General features: G+C 45.4%; 1 pseudogene; it reads left to right on the top strand.

Moving 5' to 3' along the window:
* Positions 1–11202: 11202 nt before the first annotated feature.
* Positions 11203–11321, top strand: LOC134935849 (5S ribosomal RNA; annotated as a pseudogene).
* The last annotated feature ends 8316 nt before the right edge of the window (positions 11322–19637 follow it).

The raw sequence follows: 19637 nt of genomic DNA, 5'->3' as shown, positions 1-19637 counted from the left end.
AGCGCAATTATGCCATTGGCGACCAAGAACTTTTAGCGATAAAGTTCGTTCTGGAAGAATGGAGATACTTACTTGAAAGTGCCTTTCACACTATCACCATTTTTACAGACCAGAAAAATCTTCTGTATTTGAAAGTTGCGCAGTGTCTCAATCCTCGTCAAGCTAGATGGGCACTTTTATTTTCCAGGTTTAACTTCAAACTCATTTTGTCCAGTGTCCCTGAATGAAAAAGCTGATGCCCTTTATCCACTCCTGGGAGCAAGAAAGTGAGTCTACGGGGGTCATTCCGAGTTGATCGCTAGCTGCCGTTGTTCGCTGCATAGCGATCAGTGAAAAAAATGGCTAATCTGTGCATGCGTAGGCACCGCAATGCACATGCATGTCATATGGGTACAATGTCCTTTGTGGTTTTGCACTGGTTCTAGCGACGATTCCAAATGCACAGCCGATCGCAAGGAGACTGAGTGGAAGAGGGCATTTCTGGGTGGAAACTGACCGTTTTCTGGGAGTGTTTGGAAAAACTCAGGCGTGGCCGGGAGTCTGCTGGGTGGGTATCTGATGTCATTACCGTGTTACTCATCTCAGCAAACTTTGCACAGGTTAAGTAACTACAGGGCTGGTCTTGTTTTGCACAAAATGTGTTTGCAGGCGCTCTGCAGCACAGGCATTCGCACTCCTGCAAAGCGAAAATACACTCCACCGTGGGCTGCGACTATGCATTTGCACGGCTGCTAAAAACTGCTAGCAAGCAATCTACTAGGAATGACCCCCTAAACCCACTGGTAAGCATCCTATTATTGATCCAGTGGCATTTTCCGCCATGGGAGTGGACACCATGCCTCCACCCGGGAAAAGCATCATAAAACTGGCTCTCAGAAAGAAGCTTTTACAGTGAACACATTCTTCTCGCTTCCTCGGACACGCAGGTATTCAGAAAACTTACAAATTTGTTTCCAGATCTTACTGGTGGCTGACACTGAAGCAAGACATCACTGAGTTTATTGCATACTGCCCTAAGTGTGCTCAACATAAGGTACCTTGCCAGTTGCCTACTAGGCAACTGATGCCATTGCCTATTCCTCACCATCCTTGGCTCATTTATCATGGACTTCATTACTGATCTTCCCGAATGTAACAAGTTCAATACCATCTGGGTGGTAGTTGACCGATTCACCAAGATGGCACACTTCATTCCGCTCACCAGTCTTCCATCAGCTTCCAAGCTGGCTCAAGTTTTTACACAAGATATCTTCAGACTACATGGGCTACCCGAAGAGATAATTTCCGATAGAGGAGTCCAGTTTGTGGCCAAATTCTGGCGAAGTCTGTGTATGGCTATCCAAGTTAAATTAAAGTTCTCTACTGCTTATCACCTCCAGACTAATGGGCAAACTGATAGGGTGAATCAGGACTTGGAGGTGTTTCTATGTATTTATGTATCTTCTTCACAAGACGACTGGGCTCATTTTCTACCGTGGGCTGAATTTTGTCACAACAAACAGTATCACTTTTCATCTTCTTCCATGCCTTTCTTTGTCATCTACGGATTCTATCACAAGGCCCCTGAATTCCAACCACTTCCAGCAATGCCGGTACCTGCTGCTGATCTTACTCTATGACAGTTCTCCCAAAACTGGAAGAATATCCGTTCAGCTCTTTTGAAAGCTTCCTCTAGGTACAAGAAATTCGCTGACAAGAAGTGCAAAGCAGTTCCTGCTCCCAAACCAGGGGATGATGTTTGGCTCTCCACAAAAAATCTAAGGCTGAAAGTTCCCAGTATGAAGTTCGTGCCTCGATATATCAGACCCTTCCAGATTGAGAAAGTCATCAACCCTGTTGCCTATAAACTCAAGTTGCCTCCATTCCTAAAAGTTCCAAGGACATTCCACATATCTTTCTCCTCAAGCCAGTGGTCCTGAATCAGTTACATTCAGTTCTTGTTAAAGCACCCAAGGTCCGGACTCAACGTGGCATTAAGTACGAAGTGGCAAAGATTCTGGACTCACGCTTTTGGTACGGTCATCTTCAATATCTGATCGATTGGAAAGGTTACAGGCTGGAAGAACGATCCTGGATGAATGTATCTGATGTCCATGCTCCAAAGTTGGTCCAAGCTTTCCACGACAGGTTTCCCCGTAAGCCTAAGAGATGTCCTGGGGCCACCCATAAAGGGATGGGGGGGGGGGTGCTGTCATGATTCAAGTACCTAAACACACTTTTTTACCTTTTAAGAGCCTTTTGAGACTGTCCCTTTGCTCCAAGCGTGAATTCTATCTGCGCTGTCTGCATGCAGTGTACTACATGGCACCCCCACAGTCTCACCTCTGCTATCCCGGCAGTGTCATTACAGCGATTCAGCATGTTCCTCCTGTCCCAGTGGATAGCGTCTCCTGATCTCCGTGGCCTCCGCCGCCATTACTACAGGTTTTCACATGCTGATTACAAACTGGCTTTCCCCTCCAGAACCAAACATGAGCGCAGCCATGTTTGGCCTAATCACATGACTCTCCACAGCCAATCCGGTGTACACTGAATCCTCCCTGATTGCTCAGCCAATACCTATTTCCTAGCAGGTATAAGTATCCTGAACCAAGGCTTCCTGTTGTCAGTACTGTGGTTGTCTAACCCAGTGTTGGATATCTCTACAGACTGTGGTTGTTCCTGTTTGTTGTCTCCAGGTATTCCAGCTCCTGTGACTTTGCTCCACTTAAAGAGACCTGCACCAGTTTCCATCCAGCGGTGCTGCCTGACTCCAGTGGTGTTTCCACATTGCCTCTGGTGACCTGCAGAGTTTTTCACCGTTCCCAGCTCTCAGCGGTGTTCCCACATCTCTTCCAGCAATCATCAGTGTTTCCACATTGCCTCTGGTTACCAGCAGTGTTTCTTACCAGCTCCAGCTCTCTGCGGCGTTCCTACATCACTACCAGCTATCAGTGGTGCTCCAGTATCACTTCCATACGTCAGTAGTGTTCCAACATAACTTCCAGCTATCAGCAGTGATTCCACATTGCATCTGGTGACCTGCAGTATTCTTCACTGTTCCCAGCTCTCAGCGATGTTCCTACATCACTTCCAGCTATCAGCAGTGTTCCAGTATCGCTTCCATTCATCAGCGGTGTTCCAACATTGAACCACGGTTCACCATCAGTGTTCCAACATCGACCCACAGTTCACCATCGGTGCTCCAAACATTGAATTTTGTCTTCATCAATGAGTTTCGTAGCAGGCTCACCATCTGGGCCGGTTCCACTCGACATCCTTGGCAGTTCACCTGTGCTCACCTCACCTCGGTGCTCTGTCATCATCTTCAGCCTCCAGTGTATCATCTGCTGGTCGGGTTAGCTGTTGGTTCTATGGACTTACCATCTCTGGGTCTTCCAAGACTGTATCATATTGTGTTCACACCACTCCCAACAGAAGTCTAACTACCACTGCGTGTAAGAAACTGTGCTGCTACTTCTATTCTGCAAATTCGTATTACTGAGCTTTGCAATTACATCTGAACTGCCGATGTGTATTCTGAACTGTGTGCTTAATAAATAACTTAACTTTTACATAATCGTCTTGGATACACCTTCAGGTAGCGGTGCGAAAGGTTCCTTGCATGTCCAAGAATCCTATACTGCCTCCCAGGTTCAAGTACACATCAGCCCCTATGCCTGAGGCCTCCCCAGTTCAGCCTCAGCCCTCAGGTGTGACACTGCATCTCCAACCCCCAGGATCAGTAGGAAAATTACTTTTCCTTTTGAACAATTCAGCATCATTTGTGATTTGTTTATATTGTTGCATGTTTATATATATATATGTTTATATATATATATATATATATATATATATATATATAAATCCAGCAGCAGCCGGCACTCCTATGTAAGAGATAATGAGGCTCAGGTGCCAGAACCAAATAATGAATAAATGTCCAACAATGAACGGCACTCAGAGACAACGATACTTGCAAAAACTTGTATTCCAAGAAGTCAACGTTTCGGGGAGCGAACCCCCGTCGTCAGGACACAGCAAAACACACAAACACATAACACACTTACCCTCCTAAATACCCCAGTAGAAGCGCCGCCACCATCCGTCATGTGTGCGCCCGCTGCTCACTCCGCTTCCGCTCGCGTCATCGGACTCCCGCTTCCGGAATCAGCCGTGTCCATGGTAACCAAGGCTTGCGGTTCACCACGTACCCGGCTGCGGTCCATTGGCAGGAGGAAACGCAGGCATGACTCACAGGGGAGGCTGGGCTGTCAACACAAAAGACAGGCAGGGACATAGGCTGAATAAAAACAGTGTATAACTAGCAATACAGAATGGACATGGCAGCATATAACATATACACATGAACCAATAAAAAGTTACATACACAGAAAAGACACAAAAAAACACACAAATTACACAAGCGTATTCCAGTTAATCTTTTCGTTAAGACCCCCAGGGGCGCAGGTACCCAATCTCAGAATCCACTTAGTTTCTTTAACTAAGAGCTGCTTGGCACGATCACCACCCCTTAAACTGAGGGGTACGTGATCTATGATAAAGTACCGAAGCGACTCTAGCGTGTGTCCAGCATTTTTGAAGTGTTTGGCTACCGGTTGGTCGATCACTTTGCCCTCGAGCGTGAGTTTAATGGCTGATCTATGCGCCGCCATCCTCTCCGAGAACTTACGGGTAGTTTGGCCCACATACATGAGCCCACATGGGCAAACAATAATATACACGACAAATGCAGTAGAGCAGGTTAATACAAACCTGATGTCATATATTTTGGAGCCGTGGGGATGTTTGAACGATCTACAGTTCAACATCAATTTACACGTTGCACAACCACTGCAACGGTAGCAACCTGAAGGTTTGTAAAACACATTAGGGGGCCTGGCAATACCCATACCAGTGATGTCAGTTCTAACTATTCTATCTTTAATGTTCCGGCCGCGGCGGAATGACATCAGTGGAGTAGTATGATGGAACACTTTGAGCTCCGGATCCGAAGACACTATGGGCCACAGTGCCTTCGTGGCTCTACTCACGCCTCCACTAGAGGTGGTGAAATTACAAGGAAAAGGAATCCTATTTTTAAGGTGTCTACCAGTAGGTACCAAGAGGGATTGCCTAGACATACCCAAAACCTCCTGCTTCTGCCTCTCAAGTGAATCGGGGTCATAACCACGAGCTGTGAAATTGTGAATTAAGGCATCAAGTTCCCCAGGGACTTTGGAGGGATCTGACGCTATTCTGGCTATTCGCATCATTTGAGAACGGGGGAGCCCTTTCTCAAGGGGCTCTGGATGGTGGCTAGACGCTAATAAAAGAGTATTCCGATCAGTGGGCTTATGAAAAACCTCCATCGACAGACAACCATTTTCAAGATGAATGTTGACATCAAGGAAGTGGATGTCTGTCATGCTACACGTCTGTGTAAACTTAATGGAGGAATCGGAATCGTTGACCTCGGTCAAAAATTTAACAAGTGCATCCTGCCCCCCACTCCACAACAGAAAAATGTCGTCTATATAGCGACAGTATAAAAGAATACTATCACTAATAGACGAATTGGAGAAAAAAATGTGTTTTTCCTGTTCAAACATGAAGATATTAGCGCACGACGGGGCCACCGGGGACCCCATCGCACACCCCCTTAACTGGAGAATAAAAGAACCATCAAACAAAAAGTAATTACGCTTGAGAGTTAACTCCAAGAGGGACAAAAATAGCTCATGATCAAACAGCTGTTCAGGAAGTTCAACCTGCAAGAAATTCCTCATAGCCCGGAGCCCTTCATCATGAGGGATGGCCGTGTAAATGCTGCAAACATCGAGACAGCAAAGCAAAGTTCCTGGAGGGATGTCCTGAACAGACTGTAATTTCTTGAGAAATGAAGTAGTGTCCTTGAGAAAGGAGTCTTTGTGTAGTAACAAGGGCTGTAAGATGGAATCAAGTAGCTGAGCAACTGGTCTATATAGCGAATCTGGGGCCGAGATAATGGGGCATCCCGGGGGTTTCAAGGAGTCCTTGTGTAACTTGGGAAGTGTATAAAGCAAAGGAACCCTAGGGTGGTTGACATCCAGGGCTTTGACTATTTTCCTTGGTAATTGACCAGATAATTGGGCTGAATTGAGAATCCCCAACAGTTCTTTCTGGAACCGTGCGGTTGGGTCTGATGGTAATTTGCGATAGACTTCCACATCATCCAATTGAGCATAGATCTCATCTCTGTAAAATTTTAAATCTAGAACCACAATCGCACCGCCTTTATCGGCGGGTCTAATTATGATATCGTCATAAGACGCCAGGGTTTCAAGTGCTTTGGTTTCAGCTTTAGAGAGATTGAACTTGATTTTAGCTGGTGCTGCTGCGAATTTAGTGATGGAGTCATCCAACAGCCGGTGAAAAGATTTTAAAGAGGCATTGGATGAACCAGGATCGAAAGACGATCTCACTGAACGTTTGATGAAGCTGGAAAAAATAGAGGAATCACTAGTATCTGTAGAACGCTGGAAGAACTCTTTAAGTCTCAATTTCCTAGAAAAAGCATGTACATCTTTAGACCAGTTGTATACATCGTGGAGGTTAGTAGGCACAAAACTGAGGCCTTTGCAAAGCACCGAGATTTCAGCCGGCTCCAGCGCTCGGTGCGATAGATTGAAAATCAGCGATTCTGACGCTGCGTGACTGCCCGTACTCCTATTGTTCTGGCCACCCCGTCGGGTGGCAGTGAAGTTATAGGTTTTTTGATGGTGCGGGTGTCCTTCACTAAAGGGGCTTCCTTATCTACGGGTATATCATCACCTTCCGATGCAGCAAATTCGCTATCCGAGCTGGAGCGCGGTCCTCGTCTATCCTTGTTGGAGGATTTCCTGGGTTTAGGAACTCTAGGATTTCTGACATGGGGGAGACGTTTAGCTTTTCTCAGGCTGAAATTGATTCCATCCTCTGCCAAGAAGTGATTTCAGATATTGATAAGGCTGTGAATGCAGAAACACTTTTTCACCAAATCTGGAGGTTGAAGCGCAGAGAGATTGATTACATGCTTCACAGTAGTTCCCTCTCGGAATATTTTAGGGAACACAAAATCCCTAGGGGTTTTCGGGTGAGAAACGTCCCGACCATAGGACGGAACAACCCGGACTTCGTGCGCAAATGGATCGCCATTTTAAATAAATGCGCCTTCGACCTTATGATTTTGGTTATCAATGAGGCAAATCAAGAACTGATAGCCACCCGATCTAAGATTAGGGCTTTTGAATCTGCTTCATTTAAAGTGCTGGAGGAAGATGCTTCCCAAGAATGGTTGAAGAAATTGGAAACACAGTGCCAGCAGTACCAGAAAGACTTGCTTAAGTTCAAACGTAACAAAAAACTGGCCGTGGACGCAGATTATGAGGACTACCAGGTGTACAGATGGTTAGTAGGAAATGAACCAACCAAGGTTCCTCAAAGGTTTCCCAGATCAAGGAGACCTTGGCACAAAAAATTCTCCAACAAGGATAGACGAGGACCGCGCTCCAGCTCGGATAGCGAATTTGCTGCATCGGAAGGTGATGATATACCCATAGATAAGGAAGCCCCTTTAGTGAAGGACACCCGCACCATCAAAAAACCTATAACTTCACTGCCACCCGACGGGGTGGCCAGAACAAAAGGAGTACGGGCAGTCACGCAGCGTCAGAATCGCTGATTTTCAATCTATCGCACCGAGCGCTGGAGCCGGCTGAAATCTCGGTGCTTTGCAAAGGCCTCAGTTTTGTGCCTACTAACCTCCACGATGTATACAACTGGTCTAAAGATGTACATGCTTTTTCTAGGAAATTGAGACTTAAAGAGTTCTTCCATCGTTCTACAGATACTAGTGATTCCTCTATTTTTTCCAGCTTCATCAAACGTTCAGTGAGATCGTCTTTCGATCCTGGTTCATCCAATGCCTCTTTAAAATCTTTTCACCGGCTGTTGGATGACTCCATCACTAAATTCGCAGCAGCACCAGCTAAAATCAAGTTCAATCTCTCTAAAGCTGAAACCAAAGCACTTGAAACCCTGGCGTCTTATGACGATAACATAATTAGACCCGCCGATAAAGGCGGTGCGATTGTGGTTCTAGATTTAAAATTTTACAGAGATGAGATCTATGCTCAATTGGATGATGTGGAAGTCTATCGCAAATTACCATCAGACCCAACCGCACGGTTCCTGAAAGAACTGTTGGGGATTCTCAATTCAGCCCAATTATCTGGTCAATTACCAAGGAAAATAGTCAAAGCCCTGGATGTCAACCACCCTAGGGTTCCTTTGCTTTATACACTTCCCAAGTTACACAAGGACTCCTTGAAACCCCCGGGACGCCCCATTATCTCAGCCCCAGATTCGCTATATAGACCAGTTGCTCAGCTACTTGATTCCATCTTACAGCCCTTGTTACTACACAAAGACTCCTTTCTCAAGGACACTACTTCATTTCTCAAGAAATTACAGTCTGTTCAGGACATCCCTCCAGGAACTTTGCTTTGCTGTCTCGATGTTTGCAGCCTTTACACGGCCATCCCTCATGATGAAGGGCTCCGGGCTATGAGGAATTTCTTGCAGGTTGAACTTCCTGAACAGCTATTTGATCATGAGCTATTTTTGTCCCTCTTGGAGTTAACTCTCAAGCGTAATTACTTTTTGTTTGATGGTTCTTTTTTTCTCCAGTTAAGGGGGTGTGCGATGGGGTCCCCGGTGGCCCCGTCGTACGCTAATATCTTCATGTTTGAACAGGAAAAACACATTTTTTTCTCCAATTCGTCTATTAGTGATAGTATTCTTTTATACTGTCGCTATATAGACGACATTTTTCTTTTGTGGAGTGGGGGGCAGGATGCACTTGTTAAATTTTTGACCGAGGTCAACGATTCCGATTCCTCCATTAAGTTTACACAGACGTGTAGCATGACAGACATCCACTTCCTTGATGTCAACATTCATCTTGAAAATGGTTGTCTGTTGACGGAGGTTTTTCATAAGCCCACTGATCGGAATACTCTTTTATTAGCGTCTAGCCACCATCCAGAGCCCCTTAAGAAAGGGCTCCCTCGTTCTCAAATTATGCGAATAGCCAGAATAGCGTCAGATCCCTCCAAAGTCCCTGGGTAACTTGATGCCTTAATTCACAATTTCACAGCTCGTGGTTATGACCCCGATTCACTTGAGAGGCAGAAGCAGGAGGTTTTGGGTATGTCTAGGCAATCCCTCTTGGTACCTACTGGTAGACACCTTAAAAATAGGATTCCTTTTCCTTGTAATTTCACCACCTCTAGTGGAGGCGTGAGTAGAGCCACGAAGGCACTGTGGCCCATAGTGTCTTCGGATCCGGAGCTCAAAGTGTTCCATCATACTACTCCACTGATGTCGTTCCGCCGCGGCCGGAACATTAAAGATAGAATAGTTAGAACTGACATCACTGGTATGGGTATTGCCAGGCCCCCTAATGTGTTTTACAAACCTTCAGGTTGCTACCGTTGCAGTGGTTGTGCAACGTGTAAATTGATGTTGAACTGTAGATCGTTCAAACATCCCCACGGCTCCAAAATATATGACATCAGGTTTGTATTAACCTGCTCTACTGCATTTGTCGTGTATATTATTGTTTGCCCATGTGGGCTCATGTATGTGGGCCAAACTACCCGTAAGTTCTCGGAGAGGATGGCGGCGCATAGATCAGCCATTAAACTCACGCTCGAGGGCAAAGTGATCGACCAACCGGTAGCCAAACACTTCAAAAATGCTGGACACACGCTAGAGTCGCTTCGGTACTTTATCATAGATCACGTACCCCTCAGTTTAAGGGGTGGTGATCGTGCCAAGCAGCTCTTAGTTAAAGAAACTAAGTGGATTCTGAGATTGGGTACCTGCGCCCCTGGGGGTCTTAACGAAAAGATTAACTGGAATACGCTTGTGTAATTTGTGTGTTTTTTTGTGTCTTTTCTGTGTATGTAACTTTTTATTGGTTCATGTGTATATGTTATATGCTGCCATGTCCATTCTGTATTGCTAGTTATACACTGTTTTTATTCAGCCTATGTCCCAGCCTGTCTTTTGTGTTGACAGCCCAGCCTCCCCTGTGAGTCATGCCTGCGTTTCCTCCTGCCAATGGACCGCAGCCGGGTACGTGGTGAACCGCAAGCCTTGGTTACCATGGACACGGCTGATTCCGGAAGCGGGAGTCCGATGACGCGAGCGGAAGCGGAGTGAGCAGCGGGCGCACACATGACGGATGGTGGCAGCGCTTCTACTGGGGTATTTAGGAGGTTAAGTGTGTTATGTGTTTGTGTGTTTTGCTGTGTCCTGATGACGGGGGTTCGCTCCCCGAAACGTTGACTTCTTGGAATACAAGTTTTTGCAAGTATCGTTGTCTCTGAGTGCCGTTCATTGTTGGACATTTATATATATATATATATATATATATATATATAATCTCACATTGAGACGACATTTCTTGAAAAATCCCATTGGAAGATAAAAGGGGAGGTGACAGGGACTTACAGCTCACAAAAAGAGAATCCTTTTGGATCTACACCCTCAATACTCTCATTCCTAGAGGGTGAAATGAAAGTATTGATATGGCAGCGTTTCCTTAGGTTAGGTAGCATACTAGTGTTTCCAGCTTCATATGACAGTAGCATAGGGGAGGTACCCCCATCTTAGTTTGTTTGATAGGGATCCATGTATATCATATAATGTGTGCATAAATAAGGTTGATTACTATGGGCTGTACTTAGTGATATAAAAATATCTCCTCTTAGAGCGATAACGATACTGTCACTTCATACCTCTGTTTTAAAAGTGGAGTCCTATTCCAAATGGTGCAATAAAAATAAATAAAAGGGGGTGGGTATACATTCTCTAATAATATTTATGATAGCGCTTATAAACTTTTTAGGGGGCGTCACTATTAAATATACACTTATGTGTTGATATTCATTGTATAATTTTATAGTAGTGAACTCGTCCAACAAAATATAATATTTTAGGCACTCCATTCTTATAAACAATTAATGCATCTGTATGCATGTTATACATTGTCCACAAAATTTATATATTAAGTACACTAGTTTAGGATACTTTCAAATAGAGTTCGACCTTTAGTATATCAAATTTACCTCCTCTGTCTTAATATTGACACATTCTATTGCTGTGGGTAAATATTCTCCAGTATTATCACTCTTGTCAATCTACAGCCACACCACACTGGATATGCCCAATCTCATCTGATCTTGGAAGCTAATCAGTGATGGGCCTGGTTAGTACTTGGATGGGAGACCACCTGGGAATACAAGGTGCTATGCGCCTCTAAACACCACAAAGGGCGCCACTATCTAGGGCTTATTTTTTATATTTTTTATATTTTATTTTTCATTATTTAGTTTTTATTTATTTATTTTATAATGCTTATGTTTTCAACCCTTTAATAATATACATAGGTATTAGTAAGGTAGACATATATATTGCATTCAGTATCTCTAGGCACATTTTCACTAATGTTGAAATGGTAACCTGTCTCCCACTTACCCATTGGAGGGACAAGCTGTCAATCACACACTATATCCCACTAGTTCAGTATTCACCTAAATGCACTATGGGTACTCACTGTAATTAGGTGTTTTTAGTCTCTAGTCTTAATATTTTAGGAGTGAAAAGTAATAGGAAGGTTTTTATAAGGTTAGTACTCATTTTCTAGAGCACCACTATTATTAAATTAGTTAATAATAAGAACTTATTTGTGGTTTCCAGGGCACCAATCACAGTAGTCAGTTTAAATGATGATACTAATTTCCCCTATATTAAGGTGTAGTCCTGGATCAGTGTTTCATTACTCAGAGACAAGGCTATCACTGCTGATCCACTAACGGTGAGGTACATTGGTTATTATTATGGTATTGAGATTTAAGTATTGAGCACCATTTGTAATAAGGACACATTTAACATTTGATTTGTTTATATGAGATTCTTTATGAAGAGGATAATAATTTGTATCATGTCAGCAAAGATTATAACTTAATAATGTTGGTAAAAATATTGTTAAAATAATGTTGGGAATATAGCCGGAAATGAATATTGTAACATACTATAGGGTATAAGCAATTTTTACTAATTTTTTTTCTCTTCTTCTTATAAACTGTAAAATCTCAGATTTGTAATACATAATATGATAGTAATCTAAAGAGGTCTAAGTATCCACCTGTGGTGCCTAGGGAGGCCATGTGGAGACACAGACCAATAACTTTGCAATTCGGCTTAATTACGCATTCAGAATGGACATCTATAAATATCCTGATCAATCCCTTCTAAATATAATAAAAATTAAATATAATACATATTCTAATCTCGTTTATTCCATATAAAATTATTTTGGAATACTCTATTGGTATATTTATTTATTTATTTATTTATTTATTTATCCTTTAATATAAATTACCAGGTTCTCACCTAAATTAATTCCTGCTACACCAGAGTATCTAGATTTCACTTTCAAGTAGTCGACCCATGAGGTATGTGCTTCAAATTATTGGTTATTAAGTCCATTTCATGTTAAACTAGATTCTGTACTGATACATTATATAATATATATTCTTAGGATTGGCGGACGACTCAAATAGAAAACCCCTCTGATACTAAGGTTTTTTTTTATATCTGTGTCGGGTATCCATATCCGCTTATTTTTTATAATACTTACCATACAGTTAAGGTATGTTCCATGTAATTATGATGTCTCTGAATATACTTTTTTTTTGTCTTTTTTTTCTTCTTTCTTGTTCAATTATGCTTTGTCGTGCATGTCTTTGCTCTGTATGCAATATGTTCCTCTTTATGCTTTTATTATAAACAGTTGTATGTATATTGTAATAAGATGCATTTCCTATGCTTGTAGATGTACCCCTTGTCGAAGTTGAAAATATTACAGCCATACACATCACGAACAAACTCCACACAGATGGCCTCCGTGCGCGTACTTGTTCTGCCGTGCGTGCGCATATTCGCAAGTTGCGTATGACCGCTTATGCGGTCCTGCGTATTAGCGCGTGGTATGAGTAATTACGGTAGCATTTGTATTCGCACGGAAAAGCCACAAATACATATCTCATATTTAATCCACATAGTGCAAAATGTACACATAGCCCACATGCACCACACTAGCAAGTTATACTTGTTTTAAAGGTACAATAACAAAGGGATCCACCTTTACAGGATATGAGGGGACAGCATTAGGTTAGGAGGTGGTGTTTGGTATCCAGCTGTAGAGTATTTTAAGAGCAACATTCCGGTAGCAGTTTGCAGAAGATAGATAGATATTCACTGGAAAAATAAGAATTTACTCACCGGTATTTCTATTTCTCGTAGTCCGTAGTGGATGCTGGGAACTCCGTAAGGACCATGGGGAATAGACGGACTCCGCAGGAGACTGGGCACTCTAAAAGAAAGATTAGGTACTATCTGGTTTGCACTGGCTCCTCCCTCTATGCCCCTCCTCCAGACCTCAGTCAGGGAAACTGTGCCCGGAAGAGCTGACACAACAAGGAAAGGATTTGGAATCCAGGGTAAGACTCATTCCAGCCACACCAATCACACTGCACAACTTGTGATAACCATACCCTGTTAACAGTATGAACAACAACTGAGCCTCCTTGTACGGATGGCTCATAACAATAACCCTTTAGTGAAGCAATAACTATATACATGTATTGCAGAGAGTCCGCACTTGGGATGGGCGCCCAGCATCCACTACGGACTACGAGAAATAGAATTACCAGTGAGTAAATTCTTATTTTCTCTGACGTCCTAGTGGATGCTGGGAACTCCGTAAGGACCATGGGGATTATACCAATGCTCCCAAACGGGCGGGAGAGTGCGGATGACTCTGCAGCACCGAATGTGCAAACTCAAGGTCCTCCTCGGCCAGGGTATCATACTTGTAGAATTTAGCAAATGTGTTTGAACCCGACCAAGTAGCAGCTCGGCAAAGCTGTAAAGCCGAGACCCCTCGGGCAGCCGCCCAAGAAGAGCCCACCTTCCTTGTGGAATGGGCTTTTACTGATTTAGGATGCGGCAGTCCAGCCGCAGAATGTGCCAGCTGAATCGTGCAACAGATCCAGCGAGCAATAGTTTGCTTTGAAGCAGGAGCACCCAGCTTGTTGGGTGCATGCAGGATAAATAGCGAGTCAGTTTTCCTGACTCCAGCCGTCCTGGAAACATAAATTTTCAAAGCCCGGACTATGTCCAGCTACAAGGAAGCCTCCAAGTCCCGAGTAGCCGCAGGCACCACAATAGGTTGGTTCAAATGAAACGCTGATACCACCTTTGGGAGAAATTGGGGACGAGTCCTCAATTCTGCCCTGTCCATATGGAAGATCAGATACGGGCTTTTACATGACAAAGCCGCCAATTCTGACACACGCCTAGCTGAAGCCAAGGCCAACAGCATGAACACCTTCCAGGTGAGATACTTTAGCTCCACGGTCTTAAGTGGCTCAAACCAGTGTGATTTCAGGAAATCCAACACAACGTTAAGATCCCAAGGTGCCACTGGAGGCACAAAAGGGGGCTGAATATGCAGCACTCCCTTAACAAACGTCTGAACTTCAGGCAGTGAAGCCAGTTCTTTTTGAAAGAAAATAGATAGGGCCGAAATCTGGACCTTTATAGATCCTAATTTTAGGCCCATAGTCACTCCTGACTGTAGGAAGTGCAGGAATCTTCCCAGCTGGAATTCCTCTGTAGGGGCCTTCCTGGCCTCACACCAAGCAACATATTTTCGCCATATACGGTGATAATGTTTTGCTGCCACGTCTTTCCTAGCCTTTATCAGCGTAGGAATAACTTCATCCGGAATGCCCTTTTCCGCTAGGATCCGGCGTTCAACCGCCATGCCGTCAAACGCAGCCGCGGTAAGTCTTGGAACAGACAGGGCCCCTGCTGTAACAGGTCCTGTCTGAGAGGCAGAGGCCATGGGTCCTCTGAGATCATTTCTTGTAGTTCTGGGTACCAAGTTCTTCTTGGCCAATCCGGAACGATGAGTATAGTTCTTACTCCTCTCTTTCTTACTATCCTCAGTACCTTGGGTATGAGAGGAAGAGGAGGGAACACATAAACCGACTGGTACACCCACGGTGTCATTAGTGCGTCCACAGCTATCGCCTGAGGGTCCCTTGACCTGGCGCAATATTTTTTTAGCTTTTTGTTGAGGCGGGACGCCATCATGTCCACCTGTGGCAGTTCCCAGCGATTTACAAGCTGTGTGAAGACTTCTTGATGAAGTCCCCACTCTCCCGGGTGGAGGTCATGCCTGCTGAGGAAGTTTGCTTCCCAGTTGTCCACTCCCGGAATAAACACTGCTGACAGTGCTAGCACGTGATTCTCCGCCCATCGAAGAATCCTTGTGGCTTCTGCCATTGGCACCCTGCTTCTTGTGCCGCCCTGGCGGTTTGCATGGAACCTGCCGAAGGGAATTGCTTCGTAAGAAGCCACCATCTTTCCCAGGACTCGCGTGCAGTGATGCACCGACACCTGTTTTGGTTTCAGGAGGTCCCTGACCAGAGATGACAATTCCTGGGCCTTCTCCACCGGGAGAAACACCTTCTTCTGTTCTGTGTCCAGAATCATGCCCAGGAAAAGCAGACGCGTCGCAGGAATCAGCTGCGACTTTGGGATATTCAGAATCCAGCCGTGCTGTTGCAAACTTCCTGAGAGAGTGCTACGCTGACCAACAACTGCTCTCTGGACCTCGCCTTTATGAGGAGATCGTCCAAGTACGGGATAATGATAACTCCCTTCTTCCGAAGGAGTATCATAATTTCGGCCATTACCTTGGTAAATATTCTCGGTGCCGTGGACAGGCCAAACGGCAACGTCTGGAATTGGTAATGACAGTCCTGTACCACAAATCTGAGGTACTCCTGGTGAGGTGGGTAAATGGGGACATGCAAGTAAGCATCTTTGATGTCCAGTGACACCATAAAATCCCCCTCTTCCAGGCTTGCAATGACCGCTCTGAGCGATTCCATTTTGAACTTTAATTTTCTTTATATAAGTGTTCAAGGACTTTAAATTCAGAATGGGTCTCACCGAACCGTCCGGTTTCGGTACCACAAACATTGTGGAATAGTTACCCCTTCCCTGTTGAAGGAGGGGGACCTTGATTATCACCTGCTGGAGGTACAGCTTGTGAATTGCCGCCAGTACTACCTCCCTTTCCCTGGGAGCAGCTGGCAAGGCAGATTTGAGGTAACGGCAAGGGGGAGTCGCCTCGAACTCCAGCTTGTATCCCTGAGATACAATTTGTACAGCCCATAGATCAACTTGTGAGCGAACCCACTGGTTGCTGAAGTTTCGGAGATGCGCCCCCACCACACCTGGCTCCGCCTGTGGAGCCCCAACGTCATGCGGTGGACTTAGTGGAAGCAGGGGAGGATTTTTGTTCCTGGGAACTGGCTGCCTGGTGCAGCTTCTTTCCTCTACCCTTGCCTCTGGCCAGAAAGGATGCTCCTCTGACCCGCTTGCCTTTCTGAGGCCGAAAGGACTGCACTTGATAATACGGTGCTTTCTTAAGCTGTGAGGGAACCTGAGGCAAAAAAGTCGACTTCCCAGCTGTTGCTGTGGATACGAGGTCCAAGAGACCGTCCCCAAACAATTCCTCACCCTTATAAGGCAAAACCTCCATGTGTTTTTTAGAATCAGCATCACCTGTCCACTGCCGAGTCCATAATACTCTCCTGGCAGAAATGAACATTGCATTAATTCTAGATGCCAGCAGGCAAATGTCCCTCTGGGCATCCCGCATATATAAGACGACGTCTTTTATATATTCGAGGGTTAGCAAAGCAGTATCCCTGTCGAGGGAATCAATGTTGTCTGACAGGGTATCAGTCCATGCTGCTGCAGCACTACACATCCAGGCTGAAGCAATAGCAGGTCTCAGTAGAGTACCAGAGTGTGTATACACAGACTTCAGGATAGCTTCCTGCTTTCTATCCGCAGGCTCCTTTAGGGCGGCCGTATCCTGAGACGGCAGTGCCACCCTTTTAGATAAGCGTGTGAGCGCCTTGTCCACCCTAGGGGATGTTTCCCAACGTAACCTATCCGTTGGCGGGAAAGGGTACGCCATCAGTAACCTCTTGGAAATCACTAGTTTCTTATCAGGGGAACTCCACGCTTCTTCACACAATTCATTTAATTCATCAGATAGGGGAAAAGTCACTGGCTGCTTTTTCTCCCCAAACATAATACCCCTCTTGGTGGTAACCGGGTTAATGTCAGAAATGTGCAATACATCTTTCATTGCAGTAATCATGCATCGGATGGCCTTTGTAGACTGTACATTTGTCTCATCCTCATCTACACTGGAGTCAGACTCCGTGTCGACATCTGTGTCTACCATCTGAGCTAGCGGGCGTTTATGAGCCCCCGACGGCTTCTGAGTCGCCTGGGCAGGCGCGGGCTGAGACCCCGGCTGTCCCAAGGCTGCTGCGTCATTGAACCTTTTATGTAAGGAGTTGACACTGTCGGTTAAGACCTTCCACATATCCATCCAATCAGGTGTCGGCCCCGTCTGGGGCGACACCACATTTATCTGCCCCTGCTCCGCCTCCACGTAACCCTCCTCATCAAACATGTCGACACAGCCGTACCGACACACCGCACACACACAGGGAATGCTCAGACTGAGGACAGGACCCCACAAAGTCCTTTGGGGAGACAGAGAGAGAGTATGCCAGCACACTCCACAGCGCTATATAACACAGGGATTCACACTATAAAAAGTGATTTACCCAATAGCTGCTTAAATATCTTATTTGCGCCTAAATTTATGTGCCCCCCCCCCTCTCTTTTTTAACCTTCTTGTATCAGGATACTGCAGGGGAGAGCCTGGGGAGCTGCTTCCAGTGGAGCTGTAAAGGGAAAATGGCGCTGTTGTGCTGAGGAAGAAGGCCCCGCCCCCTCAGCGGCGGGCTTCTGTCCCGCGTTTTCTGTAACTTAATGGCGGGGTTTTTTACACATATACAGATAACAGACTGTATTATGTGTATTTTATGCCAAAAGGTATTATAATTGCTGCCCAGGGCACCCCCCCCCAGCGCCCTGCACCCTACAGTGACCGGAGTGTGTGGTGTGCTGTGGGAGCAATGGCGCACAGCTGCAGTGCTGTGCGCTACCTTAATGAAGACTGGAGTCTTCTGCCGCTGATTTCATCGCTTCTCTTCTGTCTTCTGGCTCTGCAAGGGGGACGGCGGCGTGGCTCCGGGAACGGACGATCGAGGTCAGGTCCTGTGTTCGAACCCTCTGGAGCTAATGGTGTCCAGTAGCCTAAGAAGCACAAGCTAGCTGCAAGCAGGTAGGTTTGCTTCTCTCCCCTCAGTCCCACGTAGCAGTGAGTCTGTTGCCAGCAGATCTCACTGAAAATAAAAAACCTAACAAATACTTTCTTTTCTAGCAAGCTCAGGAGAGCCCACTAGGAGCACCCAGCTCTGGCCGGGCACAGATTCTAACTGAGGTCTGGAGGAGGGGCATAGAGGGAGGAGCCAGTGCACACCAGATAGTACCTAATCTTTCTTTTAGAGTGCCCAGTCTCCTGCGGAGCCCGTCTATTCCCCATGGTCCTTACGGAGTTCCCAGCATCCACTAGGACGTCAGAGAAAGGTAAGTTACTCCTAAAACTTCCAGTGAATAGAAGCCAGTTAGGGTCCTCACTGGGTACACGGTGGTCACTACTGGAGTGAGTCGTGGTACGTCAGCGGAGAAGGAGTGGGTGAAAGCGCTCTGAGAACTTTCACTGTCTATTCGTGTTGTGCATTGGGGATTGCGTTAGCAAGGAAAAAGTCTGCGATGGGATCCAATTGCACAAGCGGTGGGCATTTAGTAGCCAGGGTTCAGGTTGAAGAGCCGGGGCCCAGGGGGTCAGCGAGGTTTATTATGTATGAGAAATACGGTCCACACACACACACAGACTTTTTGTACTGAATGGTGCGTATGGCTGCTGAAGATAGGACATCATTCCCTAGGGTGGGCAGCTTTGAATCAGAGGTATTACAGAACATAAGGATTAGAATATGTCTGATCAAATCTAGAAAACAAAGGATCAGACATACAGATTGTTTAAACTTGTGGCAGCAAGAGGGGGATGTGCAAAGGGAATTGGCTCGCACAGCAAGTTCCAAACCTAGCGGGAAAGCGATTGCAAGCGCAGCACCACCGCCATATGTTGATGGGGAGAAATTGGCTACAAAGAATGGTGCATTGGTAAAGGATAGGAAAGTGATAAATCAATGTGTTAACCCTAACCCTTGCAAGTTGTATCCCATTCTAAATTTTCCCTAGGATTGTGAGGACAACGATGAGCCCAGTACGATATCGGCACTCTCTCTAGCAGCCACCATTCAGAATACCCAGGCGGGCATGGCCCAACTACCAAGAGTTATAGCGATACCCCCCAGCTGAGGGGTGAGTGAGGTTGTGTCCACCGGTAAGTACGGCACCATACACTATGCAGAGACGATAAATCCCCGTATTATAGAGTCAAACCAAAATTATATAGTTGAATTAAATCCTGTCAGGGTGATTGCAGTTCCCAATGGGAGAACTGATAGTCAGGGAGTAACTCCCATCAGGAACAT

This window comes from Pseudophryne corroboree, chromosome 1 (genome assembly GCF_028390025.1).
Source record: "Pseudophryne corroboree isolate aPseCor3 chromosome 1, aPseCor3.hap2, whole genome shotgun sequence".
NCBI lineage: Eukaryota > Metazoa > Chordata > Amphibia > Anura > Myobatrachidae > Pseudophryne > Pseudophryne corroboree.
This window is presented reverse-complemented; position numbering and strand designations above follow the sequence as displayed.